The sequence below is a fragment of the Formica exsecta genome, unplaced genomic scaffold (genome assembly GCF_003651465.1).
Source record: "Formica exsecta isolate Colony F162 unplaced genomic scaffold, ASM365146v1 scaffold1106, whole genome shotgun sequence".
Taxonomy (NCBI): Eukaryota; Metazoa; Arthropoda; class Insecta; order Hymenoptera; family Formicidae; genus Formica; species Formica exsecta.
The window spans coordinates 1-8,168 of record NW_021848447.1 but is presented as its reverse complement, the minus strand read 5'-3'; the positions used below and the strand labels follow the sequence as shown (position 1 = coordinate 8,168).

Below are 8,168 nucleotides of genomic sequence, written 5' to 3'. Positions count from 1 at the left end.
TCTTTCCAAAGTATGGAAACTAAAGGAAATGTGTTGCAAGATTGCGTAATTCTAAATCATCAATTCGTTATTGCGACGCGGTGACGATGCGAAGAGAAAGAGAGACGGAGTAATAGAGAAAGAGCGAGAACGCATAGTCAGCCGGCCGGCAGGGGAAGAACTACGACGTAGTGGACTATCGACCCGGCCTTCGTCCTACCACCTCTGCAGGCCGTCTTGCTGACGACGCGGTGCTCTACGCAAGGCTGTGTTCCGATTCCCCACCCGGGTGCATCCGATATTATAGTATACGTGACATATACTATGATATCGAGTACACCCGGGTGGGGATCGGAACACAGCACAATGTCAATGCGGCAACATTGGGACTAGTAGCGTCTCACGGTTTAGTTATCGCTCTGACCTCCGTCTCGTCGTAACGACTATTTGTACGTATCCGGAGTGTCACCTGGGTGCTTATAGGCGTATATACGCACTAACACATATACAGAGATACTCTAATGCACAAACGTCATTAATACATATTAGATCCATTTCTACCTTAATTTGTCTCTTTGTCCTTCTCTTTAGCTATATTATTTTCTTTATCTCTCTTACATCATTATAACATGCTCATACGGATATGTAAACACGAATCACTATCGGTCACTCGCTCATAGCTCACCGACACTGTAGATATGATTGGACTAGTAGTGTCTATACTACCGTTTCGCGATCGCCGTTTTTATCTATAACTTTTACGCAAGAAAATTTAATTAAACGGGATTAGTGTTAACCGATGCGTCGGCCATCGCACTTGATACCGGTGTCTTTTCATCTTCAAAGGTTCCTTTCCAAAGATACTCATATAGGCGCATACACATATATACACATATAAGTGTGTAGAGAAAACGAGCTAGGCAATTGACAAGGTGTCGAAGATACTCTGGCTAGATCGACAACTGATATATTGAAATAAATGAAGAGAATAAGTAATAGAGAGAAAGAGAGAGAATTTATGATGAAGAGAAAGAAGTCTTGTGTGACAAACAGGAAGTTTGTCAGAATGAAGATGAGGAAGTGGTAAAACCGGAAAGTGGTCGACTTCACTAGTCTTTGGTCTATCTCTTTTTTGTCCTATCTTTTTCTCATTAGCAAATTATCCAAAAAGACTTCGACAATTAGTTCTATGACATTCTTTTTTTTAAACTTAATTTGAAATATGACTTGTTACACAAATGCTAACTGATCTATTCATCAGTTTGGATTCTCCGAAGATTTCACGATAATTTGTTTTGATTCACTTCTTATTTTGCATAGTCCGATTTATTTATAGTTCATTTACACGTATCTTACAAGGAGATCTTTGCTTTATCGTTTTTATCGTTTCGTACTCTCATTATTGCTGCACCCAATACAGATCATTTTAAATACGCTGAAATGCAGCTCGATTATAATCCTAAATCGTTCATTTCGCGATTTTTTTCTGTCTGATAAAAATCTATCGAATGATCGTATGTGCGCAGATATGGGTATTGCATTTTATTACGTACATCACACTCGCGCATACGCGCACGCACACATTGGTGATATACATATACTTTCTCTCACACAGACAGTTCCTCCCTTTTCGTTCTATATACAGGATGGCCCAATAGAACACTTAAATAAATAAAACATCTGAATATCCTTCCGTATAGTAGTGTATTTCGTGTCATAATCGACACCGAAGAGTCGCATTGTCCTTCTCGATAGAACGTCCCTAATTCTGGCTTGTTAACGACACCGCGTGTCCGTCATCGAGAAACAGCCGGCTTTGTGCGTCGCTCGCTAACGCAGCAACTGTGTGTCACTGTCCCACTGACACACACACCGCGGTCTCATGATTGGTTCATTCTGGAACAGTGTTGCCAACTATAATATTTAGAATTCCGCTATTTGACTCACTAAAAAACTCCGAAATAAGCTAAATTTAAAATAAATAAGCTAAATAATAAGCTAAATATATAACAACTCTTATTATATTTGAATCTTATTATATTTAAATTCAAACATTTAGTTTTATAAAGAAGAGTCTTTATTCATATACAATTAAAAGATATAAAGATACTTCTGATACAAAATAAAATTTTTTTTAGCGTCCAATTATTGTTCAATATTTAACAAAACAAAATTTAATCTAATAAAAATGATGAAAGTAAATAATAACGCATAATTCTCAAATAAATAATAATGATGAGATTTTACCTATAAGTTAGCATAGCTAAGTTTAGATTTGGTGTAAAAATTTAGACTGTCTAAATTTATATTATAATAATATTCGCTACTTAAAAGCTGTAAGCTTAATATATGTGAAAGCTGCAATCGAGTTTTACGTTATCGTTATATATAGGTTGCGTTCCGATATTCATTGCCAGTACTAAAGATTTTCAGTTTCAGCTTACTGCTATTCTATAGATGTGAATGTTTTACCGTATCGTTTATGCTTATGAATGGGCCATAGTAGAGAGCCTCTAGGAGAGAGAGGGGCCAACGGGTCATGTGACCAGTCATTTCGTGATTGGCTGATCACATGACCCGTTGGCGCCTCTCTCTCCTAGAAGCCCTCTAGGTCATAGTCTTTTCTGAATCAATTAACTAATTATATATATAATGTCTCTAATTAAAACTTAGCAAAAAAGAAAGTAAAGTTTATTATAGAAAAAATCCGCAGTTTTAGTTCTCTAATAATCCAGAAAATAAGCTAATCACCGAATATGCTAAAACATAATTTTTACACCCCAACTGATACATAATTAAGCTAAATCTAGCGGAAAATACGCTAAGTTGGCAACACTGTTCTGGAACCTCTGCCGTGTGTGCCCTTCAATGCCGATTGACAAAGTGAGAGAATCAGAAAATTTATATAATCCATATACAGGAATTCGATTGTCATTTCTCTTGAATTAGGGGATGCATATGTCTAACTTTTCGAGATATTTTTGGGGGAGCTAGAATTCTTTCTAATTAATTTATTACACCTATTTCTGTAATCTTTCTTTAATCATATGCTGTCATATGCATAGTATAATCTGCAAATGGTGCTTTAATTATTTGTTACGGCAGCTTCCTTCAGAATACAAGAGCATGTACACATATATAGGACCGCACCAGGAGCATGCGATTGTACGATGTGCGCCGCAACAGCCGTTATCGAGTGAGTATAACATTCGTAATTAGAAGCAAGACAATACACATATCTTTTTGGTTGTATTTACTTTCAACGAACATTTATCTCTTAAACAGTAGAAAATTTTCAACATTTACTTACCAACAAAAATTATAAAAAATTTACCTATGACCTGATATTTCACATGTGACATAAGAAAAAAAAATAGTATTTTAATATAAAGTTTTAAAAATTATTGCAAATGTGTTTGAACAAAGAATATATAATGTAATATATATATAATATACATTATATTACTCTTATATATTATATAAGATTATATTAAGATTAAGATTATATATTATATTTTATTATAATATGATATATTAAAAAATATTGTCTTAAAAAACTATGTCAGACCTTATTCCGCTAATCGTTGATTTCTTAGCTAGTCGTCGCTCAAATTTAATCATCCACTATCTTACATGATCTTCTGCGATCTCGTTTTACATAAGGCAATTTGTCTGCAATAAATTCCGCGCCGTTGATTTTTCCATTTCGTCGACGGTACTCGTTTTCTTAAAAAATGGAATAAACCCAAAATATAAATCATATGGACGATCAAACTCTACTATCCTTATCTATGTAATCTTTATTTGCGGTCGTTTTCCTGTTATTCTTCTCTTTTACACGAGTTGACAGATATTCAGCTCATTAATAATATCGCTAATGGTGTCGTGCTATTTGACTTTTACGTGTTAATATTGTAAAATTAAAAAAAAGAGAATTGTGATTCATCTAATTATATTCTAGTTATAATTTAATTATAATCTAGTTATATTCACGATACACACCACTGGAGATCTAGAAGAAATACCATATACGATTATTAACAATTAAAACTTCAGAGAGAGAAAACAATGATCTTATATTTCTTTTTATTCATTAAACAATGAGAAAGTACGAGTCATTGTTCTCATTGTTACATTTATATTTTATTTCCTTATCAATAATTCGGGGTATATTTGATAAGAAATAGAATTTCAATACTCACGTATACACATACACGGTAGTTCGGAAATTTTACCTTAAGATTAGGATTGCACGAACGATTATAACGGAAAGTCAATCGGTCAAGCGAGAACAGGCCTTAAAGAAAATTTTAGATTTGATATCTGAAGACTTTTATAAAAGATTCAAATATTTAAGATCAAAGAATACTAGCTTTCTCCGTAGAAAATTTTAGCGTTTTTATGTAAAAACTTACATAACTTAAAAACTTACATAACTTACATAACCGATAAAACTTTCTTTGAATAATTTAATACAATTATCATAGTAGATAGTTACCCATATTAACCTGGCCCCCCACCACGAAAAATTGGCTATAGTGCATAATTAAGTGCTAATTTATTGTTAATGTATTGCTCTAAGCGCGAATTTATTGCTCCTATCCATTAGCAGGAAAATGATATTAAAGATGGGGGTGCTGACTTGCCATTAAGCTAGCACCCCCACTTCCAAAAAACACTTATAGCGAGTCGCATATCATAAAACAAATAGTGGCTCCTATGTTTATCTTGCTTTACATATACTTGGAGAGTTAACCGGAATTTTGTCAAGATGTTTTGATTTTTAAAAATTCTTTTCCCTCACCGAGGCAAATTTGCAAACTTGTACATTTGTATTTATATGTATTTGTCACTTAAAAAACGACGCGGAATTCAATTTAAAATAAAAGGGAACAATAAATAATCATTGAGAGTTGTAATGAATTTACGAACATAAGTCCGGCATCAAATTAATAAATTAAAAAAGAATCTCTTAGATAACCATCTTTAAGGAAGAAATTGGTTAAATAAATACTATTAAAAACAAGAGTTTGTGAAAGTCGTATTTGATTAATATTTAAACAATGTTTTGATCAAACATGTATATCATAAGATCTCTGATTATATAATTCAATTAGACAATTGGGTATATTTGCGATTAAAAGACCAAACAAAGCGATGACATTACAATTCAATTAAGAAAAAAAAGAAATAATGAGATTTAAGAAATTATGAACTTTGCAGGACCCACTCTGGAACCATCATTACAAACACGAAAGAAATGCCCAGAGCTTGCTTATAAGACACACGAGTTTAGCACAAGAGCGGACGATGGTGGTATCGATGCCATCGACTCGAACGTCGTAGCCGATAAGGTATGGGATAGATTTATGGATTATATTCTAATAACAAAATAATATTAATAAAATGATATTAATAAATAGTATTAATAAAAAGGTATTGCTGGATAGATCAATCGCCGGATGTATTGCGCTTCGTAGGAATTAGCGGGTTTAGAGGATAGCTCTATTAATTGACGTCGGGCACGTTTCTTTACTCCGCCTCGCCTACTTTTTGGCATTTGTTAATGTCGATAATTAGAATCGCGAACACTGGCTTTATGCATTGGTTATGTGTGTAAACGCGTAGCGTGCGAGGGACCGCACTGCTATTTCGGAGGTGCGTGTGTTATGTAATACGGCGTGCGAGGGACCGTACTTGCTGTATTATGTGTCTATTGCTAATAACAATATTGGCGTGCGAGGGACCGCACTGCTGTATTGTAATTAGGTGTGTTAATTGTGTGATGGATGAAGCCAGTTGAAACTTGAATTATAATTTCTCACTTAAATACACGAGGGATGGATATTCGAATATAGAGAGTAATTAACGTGTTGAACGCGTGGCGGAATAAAATGATACGTTGCGCGCTTGGTAGTAATAAAGAAGTATGAGGGTTTTTATCCTTTAAAATAATCAACTAGAATTTTAACACTATAATATATTTATTCACTACTTGTACACTATAGCTAATACACTAAGGTTAGAGTTAAACTAGAGTTTGAATTTAGGGATTGAATTAGAGTTAGAGTTAGATGTGGAGTCCCGATTTAGACTTGTTGTCAGTACGAGGTTGCGGATGAGACTGACGAAGTCGGGGCCTGCACTGAGGTCCTTCGTTTCGGCGGCTCAGCCGCTGCAGTCGCCCGCAATTGGGAGTACGTGGTAGTGGGATCGCGAAGTAGTGGGACGACGCGCTTCTATAGTAGCGCCGCGCTTAGATACTAGGAGAAGCAAGGTGTCATGGCCGCCGAGAGCGGGCTTTTCGAATCGCTTAAAAAGGAACTTAGAATTCTTTTTGCTAGTTTGAAATATACAGTAAGAGAAAGAAATTCGGAAAAATTAGTCGCGGGACGTGACACCTCCCCCCTTAAAAGAAAATGTTGAACCGAGATTCGACATTTTCCTTTGTATACATACTACAAGATTACATTATCAATTACATAATCGAATTTTCATTATATGTTTCTTATGTTATTCCTTATTTTAGTCTCATTCATCTAACAATTTCCTAAGTTCTTTAAAATCTTTGCACACTTCACTCGTATAACTCACTCGGGGTTGTGGGGTTATTTCTTCTGGTGTTGGGGGGGGGGGCTTTAGGGTGCAGATTTTCGGTCGTAGAAGGGGTTATGGGAGATAATTCTTCGTTTGGCGGGGGTATTTGATTGGGACGCTGATTTCCGCCGTTGCCTCTATCGTTTCTTCTGCTCGGAGTTCCCATGTACAGAAGTAGATTTGTTACTGATGTCCATATTGCTCTCAGTAGATGTAGACTCCACCCGTAAATGGAATGGAGAGCGTAACCATGGATGATTGTGTCCACTATTAATTTTACGAGCCGGACGACTATGAATATTGTGAGTATCCCTGCGCTGGCGGATCCAAATGTCATAAATCCCTTCCAGAGACGTATGCCTGCATTTTCTGCAATCTGGTCCAATGTTTTCTCGTCAAATAGGTTTATCAGGGATAAACTACCCACTGGAATCTCCTGGCCCATTGCTCCTCGTGCGATTGTATTTAGCATGGAAGGTTTTTCCATGGGAAACATGATGTGATCACGTAGACAGTCGAGGTCCTCGTTCGTGTAGATGCCGCTGGTGGCGAGGGATGTTGGGCTGACATACTTCCATGTTGGTTTCGTTAACGGGTGTATCATTGGTGGTGCCATTGATTCAACTGGTTTTGGCATTAGCCGATACCAGGTGTTGTAGATTTTGTACATCGTCGGCAAGAGTTCATTACAATCCCTCGGTGTTCCTGTTTTGGTGAGTATTCTCGATCCGGGTAGTAAGAATATTGATTGGTTCTTGTAGGTGACCGGTAGCTTATTGTAACAGCCTTCCACGGATCGCACGCGGCACTCTGCAGGTACACACTTGATCAGGTGCATGGCTTCGCCGGCTATTATTGCGGTGTATCCTGGTTCCTTCATTATTCTGTAAGCCATCTCGTCAGGCGCTATGCTTGCCAGAGAGAGAGCGTTATGTAGTATCTGTTTTTCCAAGGCGCATTTCTGTTCCATGATGTCTCGGTATAATTGTGAGAGCTGTGTTTTGATGTGTTTCTCCACATACAGGAATTTCGAGTTCACATAAGAGAATATGTCTAAGTTGTTGACAGATACTCTGGCTCTGGTTTTGAAGGCTTTGCCTCTCTGTGTTTCCAGAACTGATAATTTCGGGTGTTCAGTTTGCAGCAGGCGGTATCCGCATAGGTTGAGCTTCGTTGTTTTAGTGAGCGCGAATATAGTGTTGGTGTTGTATAGTTCCCCTTGGCGGTCAGTTTGCTGGCTATTCCCTCATAGAGAACATCATACCTGTCGAAATGGCAACTATCTCTTGGGGCGATATTCCAGTAAGTTTCTGATCCGTCGATGTCGAGGCATTCGCCTAGTGATGCCTTGCAGTGCACGCCAGATGGGAGGATCACCTCGTTTGATTTCCGGTCGATCGAGACTTCGAAGTCTCGCAGGGTTACCTTGACGACTGCTTGGACGACGACGTCTTTCCAGGTTCCAAAGGCGTCGCTATATTCCGTCCCGGAACATCGTCCGTCCACGGAGGTGGAGCCTGCTAGTGTAATAGAATGCGTGTTCGTGTTATTTCTCTTGAGGCCCTGTATGATGCTCTGTTGGCCCGTTCCCA

General features: G+C 37.3%; 1 long non-coding RNA gene across 2 annotated transcripts; it reads left to right on the top strand.

The window, feature by feature from the left end:
• The first annotated feature begins 257 nt into the window (after positions 1-257).
• On the top strand, positions 258-5,334 carry LOC115236404. Of its 2 annotated transcripts, none has more exons than XR_003884183.1 (3): positions 258-428; positions 3,085-3,175; positions 5,203-5,334. It is a non-coding gene; the product is annotated as an uncharacterized LOC115236404 (long non-coding RNA). The 2 variants fall into 2 exon arrangements; XR_003884184.1 differs by lacking the exon at positions 258-428 and adding an exon at positions 2,813-2,862.
• Positions 5,335-8,168: the final 2,834 nt, after the last annotated feature.